We start from the raw sequence: 22,618 nt of genomic DNA on the forward strand, positions 1-22,618 counted from the left end.
GTGATCTAGATTGGGCTAGCTATATGTATGACACAAGATCAATTAGTGGATATGAATTTGGACTTGGAAGTAGCATACTCGGTTGGAATATTAAAATAAACCTAGTGTGGCTCTCTCAAGTACAAAAGTGGAATACAAGGGTGCAACATCAACTGCATGTGAGGATGCTTGGTTGTTGAAGTTGGTGAATGACTTGGGGATTTGTGTGGATAAACCAGTCAAGCTGTATTGTGATAACATGAGTAGTGTGCTCCTAGCAAGCAGTCCAGTCTATCATGCCAAATCAAAGCACATAGAGGTCCATTACCATTTCATCAAGGAAATAGTGCTTGGAGGCAGGATAGACCTCATATATGTGAAGATTGAAGACCAAATGGTAGATATCTTGACCAAATCACTTGGTAAAGATAAGTTTACTCATTTTAGATTGCTACTTGGGATTCAAGCCTAATCTAGTCTAGTGATAGGGGAAGTATTAAAAATGCAAGCTCAATCAATCTACCTACTACCTACCAAGATGAAGAATCTAATTGAGAGCTGTTTGCTCTCTATTGCCCCTATCTCTCTCTCATTCTTCTAACACAAAGGAGACAAGGTTGAATAGAAAAATTGAATTAATGTTCAATAGTTGCACTAACCAAGTTTCCACGAGATGGATGCATCAACATGGATAAATACAATTGAGATATTTCACCCTTATAGTAGGGTTAGGGTTAGAATTAGGCTCTCTCGTGCATTTTAGGATTTGTATTCCTTTAATGTTTAGGACTTTTACACAACTGTGAATTAGGGCTCTTAGACATCCTATGTCTTTTGTGGACTATTGGTTGGCATCTTGATAGGCATAAGTACTAGGTCCAAGACAAGAGATTAAATCAACCTATGATAGGGAGATTGCATCCAATAAATATCAAGAGAGAATTTATAGGTCACAATGAGTCCCACTATCTCATTGTGATAATATCAAGCTCAGTTGCATGAACCAAATGCTTTGTAGTACATCCAAGTGCCAGTGTGGCTTAGTGCACAAAGCTGAGTAGCTCCCACTAAAGCAAAAGTTGAATGCCAAATGAGCAAGCAAAGCTCAAAACATCATGGTGATGACATTTAGACATCCAAGATCCATAGAGCATACATCCAAAAGGATAAAACCCAACATGTGTTTCAAGCCCATAACTACATAGCCCATTGAAGCAACCAAGACATGCAACCAAGATTAAATGTGAGGCTTGAGTGTCAATAGATACATATCAAGATGCATACATGAATGATAGACATCAATACATCCAAGTGATATACATGTGTAGCTTCAGAGAGCATAATGTTGAGATATTGGCTATCATACCCAGCTTAGCCTCTTTGTATGGAGCAATGTGGGCTCAAGATACAGAATCCCATATGCATAGTGGTGGAAAGTGTAGCCTAGTCTATTCCTATAAATCATTGTGTGTACTCTCTTTTTGAATACAATATCATAGTAATTTTGTACTTCCAACAAAGTGTTTGTGTCATTTTCAACACACAAGATTTTGTTTATGAGTACAAGCTTCCATCTTGGAACCTAATTCACTTGTGTGAAATTTGGTATTAATGTGTGTTGCCTCATGAGCCCACTCTTCCTCTTTCAACCTCCATAGCCATGCTCAGATCCGACACATATGGGATTTAGGACATCTCTTCTTGGATCATACATCATTTGTCTATTTCTCAAGAGGGTGTGGGAGTATGCTAGCCACAAATGTGGATGATTGGTGCCCTATTGACCCTATCCATACCCATGTACAGGTCTTCTATTTTGAAACATGGTAGGAGTGTGAGAACCTTGGTAGTTGCACCAACTTAGGTCCCAGAAACAAAACAATATAGGGCTAAGTGCACAACAATTAGGACAATAGACATACTTTGATTTTTCAAACGTTGCAACTCACTTTGGTGGTGACAACCTCTCACCTTGTCTCTCGACACTCCGCTCTAACTAATCATGCATCCTCCTCTCTATCCCAAGAAAGCAAGAACAAAATACTAGCTTTGAGGTGTAGTGAACTCACCTATTTTACATTCCCATATTGTAGTCTAAACACTTGAAGGCTCAAAGATGGTTTCACGACCTCAATCAATATGGTCCAATGCCATCTCTCCTCCACATCCACCACCAAGCACACCAACAAGGCAAGAAGCTAGTAGAGAATATGAGAAAAGCAAGATGACAATGAAGAGCTTCACCTTCTCTTAGTCCCTCACTCAATACACCTCTCACTCACTCCCTCTCAGTCACTCTCAATGCAATGGAAGCAAGATGACATAATAGAAAGATCGAATGGTTGCATTGATAGAGCTTCTGTGACATAGATGTGCCAAAAAGGGTGAATACAAATGAGAGCTTTCACCCTTATATAGACACAAATTAGGGTTAGTGTTAGGTCACCTCTCTAAGACAGTGCACCATTTTAGGATTAGTATTTTTCCCCCACTTTGCATTTTAGGGTTTGCACCCGTGTGAATTAAAGTTTGTGTCCCTTTTGCATTTTAGAGTTCCCACCACTATGAAGTAGCGGTTCGCATCCTCTATCTTAGTCTAGATAAACCAAGTCTATGCTAATATATTTACAAATATATGTGAGAAATCCACACAACACTTGCAAGTATGACTAATAAAACTACAGGTGATGAATACAATGTACATGGACTTTTGAGCTCGGCTATCAAAAAAAATACATCCATGATAATCTAATATTGATGAAGTACAATAATAATAAAAGTGTCTAAAATAATGCAATGAAGCTCCACAAATATATATTCACAAAAAATAGTAGTCCACACGTGCACTTTAGTAGCCCTCTCACAATATAGTGTCAGCCCAAAACTCCTATGATAAGCATGCCTAGCTAAGCATATTGTGAACCCTCTCCTATATGGTCTTATTCATGCAATTAGCCATGCCATTTTGGGGTGGGATATATGTGGTGTTCAATTGATGCTTAATGCCTTTGTCATCACAAAATGAGAGCGGAGTTTTGAGCTCGGGATATGCCTAAAATTTTTTTAAAAATCTGAAATTTAGGGAAAAAATATTCAACATCGAAGGCGGCGGCTCCAGCTAGGACGATTTTAAGCACCAAGTGAAATACGACTCTTAAAAGGCGCCCGAGCGACACTTGTGGATTTTTGATAATTTTTCAGATTGCCGTGCTAGTTTTCAAGAGTTTCCAGTCAATGCGGGATGTGAATCCGGACGTGCAAAAATTTACAGCACTCGAATCGGAGCCCGGACGGGGAAATGGCCACAAAATGGTCAAGATATGAAAAGGTGGACACTTGGGAGGCCAAAATTGAGCATGCCTTTTGAGTTTGGACCCCCCTCTAAAATTTTATGCACCTTATGAAGCAAAAAACGTGGAGAGAGAATGGAGGAAGAAGGCGCCATCATCTTCATGCCGAAATTTGCGCCCTCTCTCATGATGGGGGAGATGGCAGGTTACAAACAACCCATCCAACTGATCATGGCCCCAATCTTCTCCTTTCTTGCCAATCTTATCGCCTGTCTTCGCTCGTGAAATGGCTGTGGGAATGAGAAAAACCAGATCTAGTCTTTCTCTCTCCTCCCTCTCTCTCCCCTAAGGGGTTGTTCTTGTGTGTAAGAGGAAAATGAAGAATGGTGAAGGAAAGCTTGTCCGGATGGAGCCGAATTGCTTCCGGATCAATGAAGACATGAATATTGCTGATTTTGAAGATGCTGGACATTGAATGAGGGCTGACCCGCAGTCCCGCACCAAAACCGAGATCCCGAGACATGAAGCTTAAGCGGTAATTCAATTTTTATGAAGGAAAAATGAGTTTTTATGCTATTTGGTTGATGAAACATTATTCCCGTGGGCTGATTATGCATCATGAGTTTTCTATGAGTTTCAACAGTTTATGCTCTGAAAATCAAAAAATCATAAGTGATATGGCTGAAATTAATGTTTTAAAACTCGTAAAACACGCGTCTAAGGGGTAAAATGGGGGTTTTTTGCAAAATAAAGGAGAATTATGAGATGTAACATCAATAAAACCTAAAATTTTGATGTTAAGAAACCTAAGGGCCACAGCCCACAATCAATTGTAATTTCTAGTCATTTTTTATTGAAGAAAATAGAGAAAAAATACCAAAAATGGTTAAAAAATAGATTTTAAATGGGAGAAAATTAGGAAACGATAAAAAGAAAATTCCAAAAAATTACATAAGTGTTTGTGCAATGTATAATGAAGGTAGAGCATGAGATTGGCCTCGGTTTACCCTCGTTTCTATGTTTTGTCCGTGTTTATCACTTTCTCTTCAAAGAAATACACATAAAATGACTCTTACACTTATCAACGATTGCAAAGCATTAAATGGTAGGGTGAGAGGGGAGTTTGAGCGTCAAAGTATAATCCTAAATCTGATTTATGTGTTGCAGCATGCCTATAGGATGTTGTTTTAAAATAAAGGAAAAGGCAGCATGAGCGTAAGGCTCGGTGTCTCTCCTCGTTTCATTACATAAACGTTAGCATGGAAATCATGGAAAGATTGGTTTCGCACGATACACAATGTTGATTTCCTTATGTTTGTGCACTAAACCATTCACATTATGCACTATGCATGGTTCATGGTATTAAAGGAAAATCTCCTGGACTGCATGGCAATTGGTTTCTTAGGAATTTGACCCGCGATTGAGAGTGTGAGGTTATCCCTTGCTGTAGGATAGAGGGTCAGTTTCCTAAGGGACTGTTAAGTGAGGACACATGGTATATCTCCTGGAAATACGAGAAATATAAAAGAGAGGAGTTTGTGTTTGATTGTGTTATATGTTGAGCAGTGCATCAAAGGGCCAATCCCTATGATGTAGGAGAGCTGCAGTGGGGCCGCAGTGTTTCTACCGAGGGAGTGCCTCCATATGTGTGTGATCGTGGCATTGCCAATGTGTATGGGTTCTTCCTCTGAGGAGTTTATAAAAAAGGAAAACGTTGGACTATACACTATAAACGCATCAATTAATCTTTAGGGCAAGTTGTCTTTTAGCATTAGATTGACGCTCCTGATCCATGAGGCCATGAGAGTGTTTGTGTGTCATGAGCATGAGGTCCGGCTAGTGCCATAGCCAGTGCCGGCCCATTTCAGGTCCCATCAATGGTGCGTCTGACGGGAGCTGCCTATAAGTGGCAGTTTTTGAATCTAGGGTTTCAAGGGACCCTAAATTACCCATAAAATGGGGTTTGTTCAAGGATGGAAAAACTTGGCTTTCCCTATACAAAACTTACTAATGGACTTAGTTAGTTATGTAGAGCATGAGTCCTTTGCAGAAGATAATTTATGTGATGAAAAGAGTAGCCCATTAGTGGTTACCCCATCCTCTAATACGATGGCATGGGCCAAGGTTCACCTTGGTGTGGTCTCTACCCAAGAGAAATCATGTTTAACCATCCATCAACCTAGAGGGCATGAAACAAGCATGTTGGAAACTAGGGTAGTTATGGCATCAACAAGTTATCATGCTAAAGCCATGATGCCATGGGAAAGTGCTAATATACGATGGAATATGCTTGTGGTTGAAACATCCCGTGTAATGGGCCACCATGACGACATAGTAGGCATCGCAAGGATGTTAGAAGCCCTAGCTGTCAAGGGAAAATCATTGCTTAAGAGGCACGGTTCCCAAGTCTTGAGAAGTGGTAATGATAAATCTGCTTTAGATAAGGACCAAAAGCTCTTATATAAACATGTTATGGACTTTCCTTTTAAAGGGAAAGGTACGGAAGATCCTCTAAGAGGGGATCAAAATGACATGTTGAAACTTATAGGACTCCCTAGACCACTCAGTGAGTTGGCAGAAAGGGATGTCACTTGAGGATATTAACCTCCCTACACCAAAAAGGGTGGGGATGGAAGAGGTTAAAGATCCTAAGAGGCTGGACCTAGATCATGATGAATATGAAGATGTTAATGACCCGGTGTTGATCCCAAGGGGGAGAACTAAATGTCCTCCTCTTTATAGGGATCTCCCAGTGTTTTATGGGTTGCCAAATGAGGATCCGATGGTACATTTGAGAGAATACGACCTAACTTGCTTGGCAAGTGGGTTTAACGATATACACCAGATGCTCGTATTCTCAAGTACCCTAAAGGGAGAGGCAAGGAAATGGTACTGGAGCATCCCAAGAGGGTCGATCAAATCATTTGAGGAGACTTATGGTAGATTTCTAGATGAGTATGAAAAGAAGCTCCCTATGATTCAAGTCTTAGGGCACCTTATGCAGTTTAGACAGGAGTCTTATCTTTCTGTTAAAGAGTATGCTAGAGCCTTTCATAGTTCTCTTAGGCTTTGGCCAAGAAGAGCCAGTGCACTACCAGATGATGTGCTATGTGAGCTCTTTTTGAATGGCTTAGAGATTAATACGCAAATCCAAGTGGGACTGTGGAATCCTAAGTCGTTAAGGGAAGCAAAAATGCATGCCATTGATTATGAGGGTCATATTCAGAGATGTTGGGAAAACTTTTGGATTTTTCCCGCTCAGTACAAGTGCATCCTAGCTTCCAACCATTTCTACAAGAAGACAGCTCACGTGTTGATACCAAGGCAGCCTATGAGAGTAACCTTGGTGGCCAAAATCTCAAAGCAGAAAATGGCCATCCTATGAGTAGTAATGACATGCCTCTCAGTGAACAGGTGCCAAGCCATGTAAGTCCCATTAGGGCTTGCAACACTTCCACAAGAGGTAGTTGTGATGGCAACATGGATAGAACCAATGGGCCTATGAGTGTTGATAAGCATTTTGTGTGTGGTTCTAATTTTGTTGCTAGTAAGGCTCTTGAGAGACCTTTGGTGTCAGAATCCTGCTTCCGGGTGGATGTTGTTCCCTTCAGTGAAAGCATGGTTCTTATGGGGAAAAATTTGCAGTGTGGACGTAAACAAGTAAAGACATCGTTTGTAAAGAGGATGAAAAATGGTAAAAGTCCACCTGTGCTTCACAAAGGTCATAAGGATGTGAGGCCATTTGGCCATAGGGATAAGTTTGCATTGAGTTCATTAGACCAGTGCAGCAAATTGAGGGAATGCAAGAATATTAAGGGAAATGTGAGATGGGTTTGGAGACCCAAAATCTCCAAAAGTATGGCAGGAGTGTCGGATGCAAGGCCAAGGATCCCATCTGGATATATTCTGTTGAATCCCCAAGAGAATAAGACTGGATATACATCTGACAATATACACTGCCTTGGGATACACAAAGTAAACATATTGTTTGACCTAAATTGCAATCGTACATCACCCATGCCAACTATATCCAAAGCCAAGTCATTCCCAAGATGGACAAATCCACTCAAATTGTGATAGGAGTAAAACCACTCTCTATGAGGACTCACATGAAAGGAAGCCCACAAATCCATCAACCAACATTGAATAAAGCATGTGACAAGGCATTAGTTAGATGTGACTCATCTATGGAAGAAGCTACAAGTATATAGACATCATCATCATAATCAGTTGTTGTACTACATTGATCTCCTCGATCTTAACACTAGACTTTGTAGGTACTATGTTGCGATCATCATGTTTATCATGCACTTTCCGCTTTCCTTTGTCCTTGCACTTGTCATCATGCATTTTGTGACACTGTGGCCTAATGTGTCTTGCTTTCCCAAACAATAATAGCATGTAAGATAAAACTTATGTCCATATGACTTGCTATGAGACTATCCACTCAGAACAAGGCCTATGAGAGTCTCTCCCACTGCCATTGCCATTCTTACCATCCATTTTTCCATGGATTGCCATAGTATGTGGACTATGGGAAGCATCAATGTTCTTTCTGTTTATTTCCTCATTCAAGAGGCATCCTCTATATCTTGTAACTTTGGCCTAGTTGTTTGCAGGCATATTTGCACACAGGGTAGTGCAAAAGGTATTCCAAGTCTCAAGTAAAGTGACCAATAAGAACAATGGTAGGAGATTCTCTCTTTGAATTCTATCTCCTACTGAGACAAGTGGCTGAAAATAGAGTGGAATCCATTCAAATGAGTAGACACATAGGTCCCCTCTTTCATGCTTATGGAGGTCGATGAGCTACTTCAACCAATACATTTGAAATGTAGGACTCTACTACTTAGCATAAAGATTCTCAATTTTCTCACATGATTGCCATGCATTGTCCTTATCATCAAATAACATTGTAATAAACCTGTTTAGAGAGTGATAGAATGATTGTAGACTCGCATAACTCATCTAGATCAACCCAAGTCTCTTGAACAATATTCAGAGGTTTCACACTCTTCATCTTTTGTGGTTTAGTTTATAATTTTTGTACTAAAACTTGTCATATTTATCTTTTGCAATAGCTATAGTTTGTGCTATCCAACTTGTCAATGTTGAATATTGCACTATCATTTGAATGATGAGCCATAATATAGTAAAAGTAGGCACAGTGTAGAGCAAACAAGATATTGTAAATACTTGTAAAATACATAAAAACCACTACCAAATCAAGATGGAAATAAGAGGTATTGAGCAAGTAATGAGATATCCACAAACTCAATGCAAAAGATTGTCAAATGGAGGTGACTACTCATATAAACAATGCAATAAAGTGCAATTACAACATGTCGAAAATGAAGTACAACAATAAGAAATCAATGCCAAAGAGAAGCAATCATTGATACAAGATAAACTAAAATTTCCGGGGAATAGTTGTAACTAGCAATGAGTGAATATGAAATTGGCACTAAGAACTATTAAAGGATCAATGTGTCAGACTAAGATACATCCCATAGGCATAACCATCATGCATAGAGTAGGCCTCTGTTGAGATATCGAGCTCCACTCGTGATATGCCAAGGTGACCATTGTGCATTTATGTCACCGACTTGTCAGTTTTGCAAATGCGGTTGGTACGCCGCCCATGAATAATAGCTAGATGACAGCTATCCTTATCTACTCTAGTTCGTGGCTCAGTTACTATGCCACCTTAGTTAGTTGAGTTTGGTTTTGAGACCCATATATAGGGTTCTTTTATTTCTATGTACTTGAGTTCTTTTTGGCTTACACAACTAAGAAGAGGAAAACTGTTTTCAGCCTCCACCTTTGTGTGTATTCCCCCATTGTGCAAGCAAGAAAGCTACAAGTGAGACTTCTTTCTTCTCTCCCACAATCTTGACATGGTATCAGAGCCTTGTTCATGGTAAGGAGCTCAAGAAAGCAAACCAAGTTCGCGGTGTTCTAGTAAGAGGACCAGTGTTGCTTTCATTTTTCTGTTTTGGGAGCAAGTCTCTACAGGTAGCACAGCCGGAAGTACAAGAGTGCATTGTCTCAGATTGAGACGCCCTTCGCGGTGTAGCAAGAGGGCAATATATGCTGCGGACGGGGGCTTTAGACCTTGGTTGCTCTGTTTTTTTTATTTGAGGCCATTTCGGGGCCTGTTTGGAGGCAGAAGTTATCTGCACGCACTCAGGAAAAGGCCTTGTTTTATGCTGTGCGACCACTGTTCTACAGGTCGGTGAAAAGTTTCTATAGAAATTGCATCGTATGCCTGTGCGCGGAGACATTGGGAGTTACAGAATCATCCTTGTTGCCTGTTGATGCAAAATCGTCACTAGGAAGTGACTGTGTGGTCAAATACCACTTTCGTCAGTTTTGCAGATTTGCCCTTGTGAGGCTGAAGCTGTGTTCTTTGCAGTGACAGAATTTTTTGCAGTGTTCTGTAATGGCATCTGACTCTCTTTCATAGATTGTCACTGAAAAGCTTGACAAGAACAACTTCCGAGCATGGAAGTTCAGAATGACGAATTTCCTTATGGGAAAAGGATATTGGGAATTCGTTGCAAGAAAGGAAGAAGAACCAGTTCTTCCTGATGTTCCCAATCAGCAGCAAATGCATGCATTTAAAGCATGGCATGAGAGAGCCAGAAAAGTTATGTATTGGCTGTCTATCAACATTTCAGACTCTATGATTGTGCATATTCAAGATGCAAGTACGCCAAAGGAGGCATGGGATACTTTGTCAAAAATGTATAGCACAAATACGCAAGCCAGGAAAATGCAGCTCAAGCAAGAGTTGCACAATGTGCAAAGAGAAAGTATGAGCATCAATGACTACCACATGAAGGTGAAGAATATTGCAGATGCACTTGCTTCCATTGGGTCGCCAGTGGAAGATGATGATTTAGTTTCTGTGACCTTGAATGGTCTAGGAAAGGATTATGCATAGTTCTGAACATCCATTTCCGTCCGTGAAAGATTTCCTGATTTTGAGGAGTTGATTGCTCTTCTAATTTCTGAGGAGCAGAGAAATGGTGGTGCATCTTCTTTAGGAGGAACTTCAAAAGAAGCTGTCTTCTACTCAAATGCTGGAAGAGGTAGAGGCAAAGGTAGAGGAGGTCGATCTGGAGGCCATGGTAGAAATCAGAATATGCAACAAACTCAAGAAAACCAGTCCTATGGAGGAGGATGTGGTAACTCTAGAGGCAGGGGGAGCGAAAGAGGTCGTGGTAGATGGCAAAGAGGCCAAAATGCAAACAGCAATGTTAAATGCTACTACTGTGGTAAAATGGGTCATATGGCTAAAGACTGCTATAAAAAGCAGAATGACATCATGAATGGAAAATTGCAACAAGGGAATTATGCATCTTCTAGTAGATAGAGTGATGATAGAAATGAACATTTGTTTATGGTGCAGCACATGAACAATTCTGTGACAAGTGCAGAAGAAAGCAACAATGTATGGTATGTTGACTCAGGTGCATCAAACCACATGACAGGTCATGTAGAATGGATGGAGGATGCAAGGAAAATGGAAAAACCAGGATTTGTGGAGACTGGTGATGATACTGCACATCCTATTGTGCAGATTGAAAAATTTCCTTTGTCTATGCAGGATGGGAAAAAGAAATACCTGTCCGATGTATTTCATGTCCCGAATATCACCAAGAATCTAGTTTCTGTTGGTCAAATGGTTGAGCAGGGCTTGCAGGTCAGATTTAATCCTCATGGATGCTTTGTTGAGGATATGAAAAATAAAGGTCGCTTGATAGCAAAAGGAAAGAAGAAGGGCAGAATGTTTACGTTGGATGCAGACATGCCTGAATTGAGTGCAACAATGTTTGCACATGGGACCAGTGTAGTTGCAGATATTGATATCTGGCATAAACGCATTGGTCATGTTAATGTACAGCGACGTAAATCAATGCAAGCCCAAAATATTGTTGCAGGATTGCCTAAATTCAAGGTTGCAGAAATGCATAAGGTATGTGAAGCCTGTCAATTTGAAAAACAGGCAAGGAAACCATTTCCTAGACATGTTCAAGAGAGTAAGAAGCCATTGGCATTAATCCACTCTTATGTGTGGACTACTAAAGCTGCATCTCTTGGAGGCTGTCATTATTTTGTCACTTTTATTGATGACTATAGCAGAAAATTTTGGGTGTATTTTATGAAAAAGAAAAGTGAAGTTTTTGGGCATTTCAAAACTCTTAAAGCTATGGTTGAAAAAGAAACAGGCCTGCAAATAAAATGCCTAAGGTCACATGGAGTGGGAGAGTACCTCTCAAATGAGTTTGCAAGGTTCCTACAGGACCATGGCATAAAGCAGCAATATTCATGCAGTCATACCCCACAACAAAATGGAATTGCATAAAGGAAAAACAGGCATATTGGAGAGGTATCTCGTGCCATGCTCAACGAAAAAGACTTGCCAAATTTTTACTGGGCTGAAGCAGTTGCTACAGCAATCTACATAATGAACAGGACTCCCACTGCAGCAATACATGGGATGACTCTAGAAGAGAGGTATACTGGTAGGAACCAGATATTTCTCATTTGAAGATTTTTTATTGCATTGCCTATGTTCATGTGCCAGATGAGTTGAGATCCAAGTTGGATCCAAACCTGAGAAGTGCATCTTTATTGGTTACTCTCTGCAGCAGAAAGGGTACAGATGCTATAACCCTTCTACTCGTAAGTTTACAATGAGCAGAGATGTTGTTTTTTATGAGATGAGTAGCTGGTATAAACCAGTAAATGTGATTGATAATGTAGATGCACAAAATGGTAATGCTGCACAGAATTCACAGCAGCAGTCATCACAAGATATTAGTGGACCTGGAGCGTCCTCTAGTAGTAGTTCACATTCTTCGCCATGGACAGGCAGATTGGGATCAGGAGAATCTTCTCTGAGCAATGTAGATAGTGGGATACAGGTATCACGAAAAGGAAAAGAGAAGGTAGATCAGCCCATGTTTGATGTGAATGCAGGTCACTCTTATGTGGATGGTGAATCCAGTGGCTCAGAACAGAGCATTGATGATGAGTTGGGTATTCCTTCTATTGTTACACCTGGAGTAAGGAAGACCAGGGATGTTTTGAGAGCACCTGGGAGTGAACCTACTTTGCGCAGGTCTACCAGAGCTAGGTATCCTATGGATAGGCTGAAATATGATGGATTTACAGCCATTCACTATACATATATGGTCAAAGTGATACAGGAACTAGAACCCACTTCTTTTGAGCAAGCCATGGGAAAAGAAAAATGGAAGAAATCCATGGATGAAGAAATGAATCCCTTGGAAGCAAATGCTACATGGGAATTGGTACCTTTGCCTAAAGGTAAGAATGCAATTGGTTGTAAGTGGGTTTATAAGGTGAAGCACAATGCAGATGGTTCTGTGAAGAACAGATACAAGGCAAAATTAGTAGTCAAGGGGTATGCACAAACATATGGCATTGATTATGAAGAAACATTCAGTCTGGTTGCAAGGATGGCAACCATAAGAGAAGTCATTGCTATGGCTGCATCAAAGGGATGGTCTTTACATCAGATGGATGTAAAGAATGCCTTCTTGCATGGTTATTTGCAAGAAGAGGTATATATGGAGCAGTCACCAGGTTATGTGCATGCTGTTCATCCTGAGTTTGTTTGCAGGTTGAAGAAAGCCTTGTATGGCTTGAAGCAAGCACCTAGAGTATGGTCTGATAAGATAGGACAGTATCTTGTCACTATTGGCTTTCAGATTTCCAAGGCAGATTTCTCACTTTATGTGAGAAAAACAGAGAAATGTATTATGACACTTGTCATTTATGTTGATGATTTGATTATGATAGGTGACAGTGATGAAGATATCCTTCATGTGAAAATGCTATTGAAGCAGAAGTTTGAGATGAAGGATTTGGGAGAGCTGCGTTATTTCTTGGGCATTGAGGTGATTAGATCACCAAGTGGGATATGGCTCTTGCAGAGGCAGTATGGATTGGACATGCTGTCCAAATATGGGATGACAGGCTGTAAGCCTATTTCAGTTCCTTTGGAGCAGAATGTGAAGCTAAGCGCAGATGCAGGTGAGCTTCTGGAAGACCCTACTATGAACAGACGCATAGTAGGAAGTTTGATTTATATGACTATTACCAGGCTAGATTTGAGCTATGATGTTGGATTGGTAAGTCAGTTTATGTAGGCTCCAAGGAAACCGCATTTAGATGCGGCTAGACGCATACTCAGGTATGTGAAGTCCACATTGCAGTATGGACTATTTTATGAGACTGGGGTTCAGATACAGTTGCATGGATACACTGATGCTGATTGGGCTGGTAGTATTTCTAATAGACGATCTACCAGTGGATATGTGCTCTCTTTTGGGAGTGCTGCAGTCACTTGGAGCAGCAAGAAACAACCTACAGTTGCCTTGTCGAGCATAGAGGATGAGTACAGCGGTGCAGCAATGGTTGCATGTGAGGTAGCTTGGTTGCATAAGCTACTTTATGATATGCATCAGTCTACAGATGGGCCAGTTGTCATTTATTGTGACAACATGAGTAGTATACACTTGGCAAATAACCCAGTCTATCATGCTAGAACAAAGCACATTGAGGTGCATTATCACTATGTGCGAGAGAGAGTTTTACTAGGCTTTATTGATCTAGTTTATGTCGGCACAGAGGATCAGATAGCTGACATATTTACGAAAGCATTGGGTGCAGAGAAGCTGTGCAAGTTCAAAGACCTGCTTGATGTGCAGGAATTGGGATTCAGCTCGAGGGGGAGTGTTGAGATATCGAGCTCCACTCGTGATATGCCAGGGTGACCGTTGTGCATTTATGTCACCGACTTGTCAATTTTGCAAATGTGGTTGGTACACCGCCCATGAATAATAGCTAGATGACAGCTATCCTTATCTACTCTAGTTTGTGGCTCAGTTAGTATGCCACCTTAGTTAGTTGAGTTTGGTTTTGAGACCCATATATAGGGTTCTTTTATTTCTATGTACTTGAGCTCTTTTTGGCTTACACAACTAAGAAGAGGAAAACTGTTTTCAGCCTCCACCTTTGTGTGTATTCCCCCATTGTGCAAGCAAGAAAGCTACGAGTGAGACTCCTTCCTTCTCTCCCACAATCTTGACAGCCTCATGGGTAATAGAAGAGACCAACCAAAGTCAACTAACTGAGCAATGTAACGGAAGCTCAATACATAGCCAACCGAGATGTATACACCACTAACAACAACATGATAGAGATAGGTGCTAGCCGAAAAACAAAGTCAAATAATCCCACTAAGCATCAACTATATACATAAAGCATGATGAGATCATGTACATGTCACCAAGTCCCACCATCTCACTATGAGACCGTCAAGCCCAACTACATAACCAAATGCTTAAACTAACATCCAAGTGTCAACTGTGGCTCAATACATAAAGCCAACTAGCTCCCATTGCAACAAAAGTTGAATGCAAGACAAGCAAACAAAGCTCAAAGCATCATGTGGAAGGCATCCATACATCCAAGTTCCAAGTAGCATATATCCAAGAGCATCCAACCCAAGTAACTTGCAAAGCTCTTATTGTATCATCCAATGACCATATATAATAGTGAATGACAGCCAATGTCAAAAGTCAAAGCTCCAACCTAAGCTCAAGAGCATGTAAAGAGCATAACCAAGCATGGAAGATCACTGATATACATCAATGTAACATCCAAAATGCATAGGAAGTGTCTAAGATTAATGAGCATGTACTTTCTCAGATAAAGTATGATTAGACTTGCTTATTATAGAAATAATATATCTAAAAATACTAAGTAAATGAAGCCTCAAATCAAGTCCAAAATCATCTTAGACTAAATGCATAGCATCCCCAAATATAATAGCATCAAATAGGCATGAACAAGCATCAATTGAGCATAGCCACTGAGCAATAAGCATCCAAGTTAGGGGGTTGTTGTGTATGAACCAATGAACTGCCTATTTATTCTACCTCATGAATGAGTATATGCTGCTCAAATCCAAGGTACAATGTCAATGATCAATGCCCAAACTCAATGCTTCTTAGCATCCAAGAGTGCTTTCAAGTGCTCAATGAGCTACCACACTAATGAGTAGAAATTGAAGAAGATTGTCGTGCTACCCCAACATGAAAATAAGTGCAAATTTTTTAATGCTACTACTAGTCCTAAGGTTCCATGTGTGGCTATTGTGATGATTGGAGATGATAGGGGGGCACTAGGAGTACCCAAGGAAGCCTTTAGCCAAGCTCAAGCAAGATTTGAAGTAAGCTAGACTTCAATATGAAGCTATAACTATGGCTACTCACGAAGAATGATTTTCTAAGCTAAAAGAACTCATTGAAATTAGATCAACACAAGCTCATGAATACCATGACCAAGCCTCAATAGGGACTAATGAATGCCCAAGCAGTAAGTGATCGATATGAACCTCAAGGAGTGGAGCTATGGCTGCCAATAGTAAAACCCTACTATAGGTAGCTCAAATGTAAGCTGAAGAAGCAATGCCAATTCAGGGACTCAAGCTATCGAGAAAGATGGCTCTAATACTCGTTGTAGGGAGTGAGCTCTAAATGGAAGCACATGAGTGGAAGCAAGAGCTATGATTGAAGGAGCAAGAGCAAGAGAGAGAGACACGCACACAAGATGTGGAAACTCCAACAATCACAATGTGTGACCTACCTTCCCTTATTTAAATGTCACTAAAATAATAAAGAATGAAGTGACAATGATGGGCACCAACTACTTGTAGTGTGTAGGTGCCAGTACTGTCAATATAGTAATACATGGGTGGCTAGGCACATGCACCTTTACCTCCAACAACATTTGCCTTATTTTGATAGCCTTTATGTTACCTAGGACTAATTCTCTATAGTAGGAAAATACTAATGACACCTTTACCACTTTGTATGCTTCATAAGAAAGCCATTTGAATAAGAAAAGCATCAAATTGTATGCTTCACAAGAAATCCATTTGAAGAAAAGCATCAAACCCCACAAATATTTACCTGGAAATATCATATCAACATTGTTCATGATGAACCATAACAAGTGATCAGTCCATAAAATAGAGTTGATTTTACATTTGTTACGATGCTTACAAGCTCACATTAGTAATTCAAAAAAGGTAAAAAATAGTTGAAACCACCATCATAAAAAAAGTTTGAGACATGTTTGCCTTTAGTTACTTTGGTGAACCTAGTAGACACACAAATTCCATATGGGGAAGGGCCATTAAATAAGGTGGACTTTGATAGGGAGAAAATGCCATCAAGAGCCAAATTTTTGGAAATTTGCACTTTTTTAGGCCAAGGTTTCCATACTAAAATTCTGATTCATGTTTACTTTCACTTGCTTTGGTGGACCTAGTAAACACACAAACTCCATATGGGGAAGGCTTAAAGAGAGACATCGTAATAGGGTCAATAAATAAGGTGGCCTTTGAAAGGGAGGAAATGCCAACAAGAGCCAATCTAGAAAATTTTGCACAGGTTTGGTCCAAAAGAAGCATGTTAAGCCATTGAAATGCAAAGGTATAAAGCTAAAAGACTTTGATATGATGGATAGAGTACAAGAGAGAAAGAGGAAAGAATGGATACATGCATTCCATTTGTCCCAATGTGCCTATACCTTCATCAACTTAACCTTCTCCTCTACAAAAATCTTGGAGGCATCATGGGCTATAGGAGGTTCTATAGCCTTGGTCACAAGCTCAACCAAATCATAAGACTCTAGTATAACAAGCATCATTATGTGCCAAATGTGGTAATTCTCCCCACCCATCAAGTTTTTTATCTGAAGGAAGAGCCAACAACATGCGGACCTTACAATCCATAATAGCCTAAAACTCCATGTCAATTTCAATAGACATTGTAAATGGAATTACCTGCACCAAGACAAAGGCAACCCCCTCAAACTCTGCAACAAACAATGTCCCTGAAGACTAGGGCTTCCTCTGCTCATTCCCAAAGAGTTTCACCCATTGGAGGTCATGAAAACTCAAAATCTGCTTCAAAAGAATGAAAATGTACCCTTTTCTCATTCACCAACAATAAAGATCAACAAAAAATAGCAACCTCGTTTGTTCTCTACACTGTATATATTCACCTTAGCCTCCATATATTTTAAGCACATACTTTTTTTGTGAAGAATCCTCCTAATCGTGTCTACCAATGATCAATCAATCCTTCTAAAGTACTCTAATGCCATGTCAAAGTGCAATGAATGTGGAAGCATATTGATAAAATGGGAAGCAATGAACAAAAGAGAAGAGGGAGAGGGAAAAAAATAGAAGAATGTACAAATTTGCAATCAATGACTCTTGAAATGATGAGGGAAGATGTACAAGGGTTGTCGGTGTATCTCTTCAAGCTGGGACTCTCTCACCAAACCTAAAATGAACAAGTGATGAGGCCAAGTTGAAATGGTGCCATGTGTATTTAAGAAAGATGGAAAAATATGGCACATTGGCGACTAGCCAAATTTTATTGATTGATGCAAGATTTGGCTAACCTACCAAATCTCACCAATTTGACCACTATAAAGTTGTGATCTAATCGGCCTACCCACGTGGCAATAAAATCCCACCAAAAATGCCTAGAAACTAGCACATGCTGAAAAGGATGCCCAAATACCTGACAAGAAATATGTAAGTTCCTCTCAAGAGAATTGACTGCACCAAATGTATCTTGAGAATCCTAGTCCAGGGGGGATGACTAATCTTTGACAAAACTGAGCTATCAATGTAATCAAAATCCATTGAACTAAGTGTCATCTCCCTTGTTCTCATCACTATCCTTCGAACTGATCACTATATGGATTGCAACCTCGAGTACAAAATCTAATCATGAACCACATGTATTATCATCATCTAAATCAACTAAGTGTTGATTGTCCTAGAGCTGCCACCTACATGAGTAGAACAAGAACTTATCACCACCACATCTACTACATCAAAGCACTCATTGTCATCTCCGAAGTGAAAATCTAATCACTCAATGATCAATACGATGGAAAAAATTGATTGGTTTAACAAAGAAGTCTAAGTCAAGATAATAGCCTTAACCCTTGGACTATGAGCTTCCTTTTCTATGGAGTCATTATCAATTGTTGATCATTTTTATCAATGGTAAAAGAGAGGGGGAGAGAGATTTATAAGAATAAGGAGTGAAAAAAATTAAGAGAGATAGATAAGGATGATTAATTAAAGAAGTTATTCTTACATGTCAAATAAATTGTGCTAGATAATTAGTGAGACCACCCTACCATTGGACAGACCCATCGGGGGTCATGCCCACCCGCTTTCCTTTTATGACAGTATTATCTTTAGTTTTTTAATTACGTACCTCACATTTATTGAAATATATACAACCAGCTTCCTTAATTAGTCCATTAAATCACAAGTTCCTTCACGTAATTGATTTCATGAATATGCATACAATTCAAATCACCCCTGAATAAAAAACAAATTCATTTATTATATTAGAATTTTACTACAATTTTCATCTTTTCAATCCTATGGAAGATATACAGAACTCCATGAGGATATTCTATCCACCAAGATTCCTCCCTTGTAACTAGTATTAGGATTCCTCCCTATTATTTTATATACTTAATTTCAAAAAAAAAACTTTTTTTTTTAATTATGAAAATAATAGCTATTTTTGGGTTGTGAACAACGTGGTTTGGCACGATGTCATCGGGAATTTTGTATTTGCTTGTGCTTGTGTTTGCCACACCCGATAATCCATTGGTAGTTGCCATTTCGGCAACCTCAAGCATTCTCGTATCTCTAACAATACTCGTTCCTTGACTAGTTGCGGTGGATTTCATGATCTTTCTACCTCATTTCTTTGTAGCCATCGTTCATGAGTGGGTTCGAGAAATAGAGAAGGTGGAATGAATTTGGGATGGGAGAGTGTGAGAGTAGCTTGTTGAGTTGAAGACCGAGACAAAGTGTTTGTTACCTCTCTAACCCCCTCTCTAATTTCCTCTTTTGTAGTCTCTTGCAATATTATTCCCTCTCTCTCTTCTAATTCACCCCCTCTCTAGCTCTCTCTCACAGCCTCTCGAGGGGGGATCCTTCTACCTCCCTCTCTTTTCCTCCCTCTTGCTCTATACTCCTAAGAAGGGCCTCTCCCCACTTGCTCCAACCTCTCTCAACTACTCCCCGTGTCTCTTATTTATAGCTAAATTAGAGCAGAAGAGTTGTGGCTAAGAAGAAGAGCTCATTATGGAGGGGATCTTGGCAAAATCAACAATCTGAAGCTTCCAAGATGCAATCGGATGCTCAAATCGCCAATTTGATGGTTTTGCTGGCTTCGAAAAAAAGGGGGATAAAATCCCAAGATGCATGCTCAGAATTCTTCTAGATCACTCCTTCTTCTCCCTATTCGGAGAGATGTTTGCTGCCTATAAACTGCAATCACAACATGCAGGATTTCACCAATCCTTCTTTTTTGCATTAAATCTCCAAAACTAGTTGAAAATATCACTTGCTTTTTTTTCATGACACCCTGTTCTAGAAATTTCTATAGCTTTTTAAGATATGTATAATAAACAATATCCAAAATATTAAAAATATGCTAGTTTTGTCCAAAATTCTAGTATTTTTGGACCATCCATACTATAGACACTAACACTAATGACTAATATGGCACATAACTCTCTTTCATGTGGTAACTTCCATGACATGTGGCTATAGTCCCTATCAATGTGAAAAAAAATGGTGGGTTATGATCCTCAGTTATTTTTGCCTGAGATCTTTTGTACTTAATGATTTTAGAGTTCTTTGAGAAGATGTTAAATCAAAGTCGGATATCACATCCTCTCCCCTTTAGAGGAATCGAAATGTCCTCATCTCGAATGAAACTAGGGATATTGGTTACATAGTGTCTCATGGTCAATCCAAGTGGCATCCTCTTCAGGGTAGTCTTTCCACTAGATGACATATTCTCTAAGGGTTCTACTCCTCAATTTTCTCTCCCTTACATCAATTACTATGTCAAGTTGTAGCTCAAGGACTCCTTGGTTAGGTATTACAACTTGTTGATCTTCAAGGATATGGTTAGGGTTAGCTACGCATGCCCTCAATAAGCTAACATGAAGTACATAGTGGATTTTTTAATATTCTCATGGAGTTGTATCTTGTAAGTGCTTGGTCCTAAGCACTTGAGAACCTTATAGGGTCCAAAATATCTTGGACTTAGCTTCTTGAATTCTCCTAAAGACAAAGAACTCTTGTTTGGATGGACACGGACAAAGACCATGTCTCCTTCTTTGAATATTCGTTCTTGCCTTTTTAGATTAGCATACGCCTCTTATCGGTCCTTGGCAGCTTGAATATCTTGTTTGATGATCTTGATTTGATCATCCATTTCTTCTAACATTTTTCTCAAAGCTTCTACCCTTAGAGTAGGATCGAAAAAATTAAGTGGCATACGAAAACCTTGACCATATAGTGCCTGAAATGGAGTCATTTGAATACTTCAATGATAGGAGGCATTATAAGCAAATTATACTAAGGGTAGCTATTGAATCCACCTTTTAGGTTCCTTGGTGCAATATGCTCTCACAATATCCTCAATCACTTGATTAACTCATTATGTCTACCCATCAATTTGTGGATTATAAGTAGTGTTGAGGGGTCCCAATGGCTTCAAATAAAATCTTCTAGAAATGTGATGTGAAAAGAGAATCACGATCACTGATGAACCTTTTAGGTAACCCATGTAACGTAAAAATCTCTTTTACAAAAATTATTGCAATATCTCAAGCTTTGTTTGGTTTTTGTTGAAATAAGATGAGCGACCTTTGTTAACATGTCTACTATTACCATTATTGAGTTATATCCTCCTTGCATATGAGGTAACCCAACTAAAAAGTCCATGCTAATAAACTCCCATTTCATCTGGGAAATGTCAAGTGGCTGAAGTTTTCCTGGTAACTTGACACGTTCAGATTTTACTCTTTGGAAATTTAGACATTAAGTGACATACTTATGTACATCACCCTTGAGTCTTTGCCAATAATAGCTTTTCCTAATAGCATTAAGAGTTTTTTCATACCCCGGGTGTCCTAAAAAAGGAGAGTCATGTGCTTCCCAAAGTATCCTTCTCTTGAGAGTCTGACTTGAAGGAATGCATAGTCTCATTCTAAAGTAAACAGGTCCTTTATCTTCATATGTAGAGAATTATTGATACTTACTCTTGAATTTGGGATCTTGTTCCTTATTCTAAACTTCCCAAAAGAATTGTTCATAGTCTGGGTCCTTATTTGCTTCATCCTTAGTCAACTTGATGATAGGATTAGTTGGCATTGATACCATTGTAGTTAGAGTTTCTGCCCTAGATGGTTCTTCAGTGATAATAGCATTAAGGAAGGCTTTACGACTAAGGGCATCTGCTACTACATTTTTTTTTACCAGGTCTGAACTTAATTTCAAAGTTATACTCTTGCAAAATTTTGATCCACCATTGTTGCCTCATATTGAGATCAGGCTGAGTAAAAATCCACTTAAGACTTTTATGATCTGTGACTAGGAAAACTTATTTCCAAGCAAGTAATGTCACCATAATTTGAGAGCGTGAATCATAGCTAACAACTCTGTAAAAATCCACTTAAGACTTTTATGATCTGTGAGACTAAGGAAAACTTATTTCCAAGCAAGTAATGTCTCCATAATTTGAGAGCATGAATCATAGCTAACAACTCTTGTTTGTGAGTAGCATATCTCTTTTCATGGGCTTTCAATTTTCTTGAAGAGTAAGCTATAGGATGACCTTCTTGCATTAGTACGCATCCCAATGCAAGAGAAATGGCATCTGTGACAACTTCAAATTCCTTTATTAAGTCAAGTAGCCTTAAGATAGGAGCAGTTATCAAACTATGCTTTAGTTGCTCAAAGCTAAATTACTAAATTGGCATCCAGATAATGGCAACTTGCTTTTTGAGTAGGTCTATAAGAGATGCTGCAATTGGGGCATAGTTTCTTATGAATATCCTATGCATCCTATTAGACTTAGAAAACTTCTCACTTCCTTAATAGTAGTTGGGGGTGGCCAATCTTGAACATCTTTGACCTTGGCAGGATCTATTAATACACCTTCAGCTGACACTATGAATCCCAAGTACTCAATCTTCCTTTTGAAGAAGGCACACTTATTCTTCTTGGCATACAATTTTTGTGTTCTCATCGTCTCCAAGTCAATGTGAAGATGTGGTTCATGTTCTTCTTCCTCCTTAGAATAAGTTAGGACGTCATCAAAGAATACAAGAACAAAATCAAGATGAGGCCTAAAAATGTCTTACATTAACTTGTTGAAGGTACTAGGACATTTGTCAAC

Source organism: Lygodium microphyllum, chromosome 5 (genome assembly GCF_053477565.2).
Source record: "Lygodium microphyllum isolate KBCC chromosome 5, Lygodium_microphyllum_v1.1.10, whole genome shotgun sequence".
Taxonomy (NCBI): Eukaryota; Viridiplantae; Streptophyta; class Polypodiopsida; order Schizaeales; family Lygodiaceae; genus Lygodium; species Lygodium microphyllum.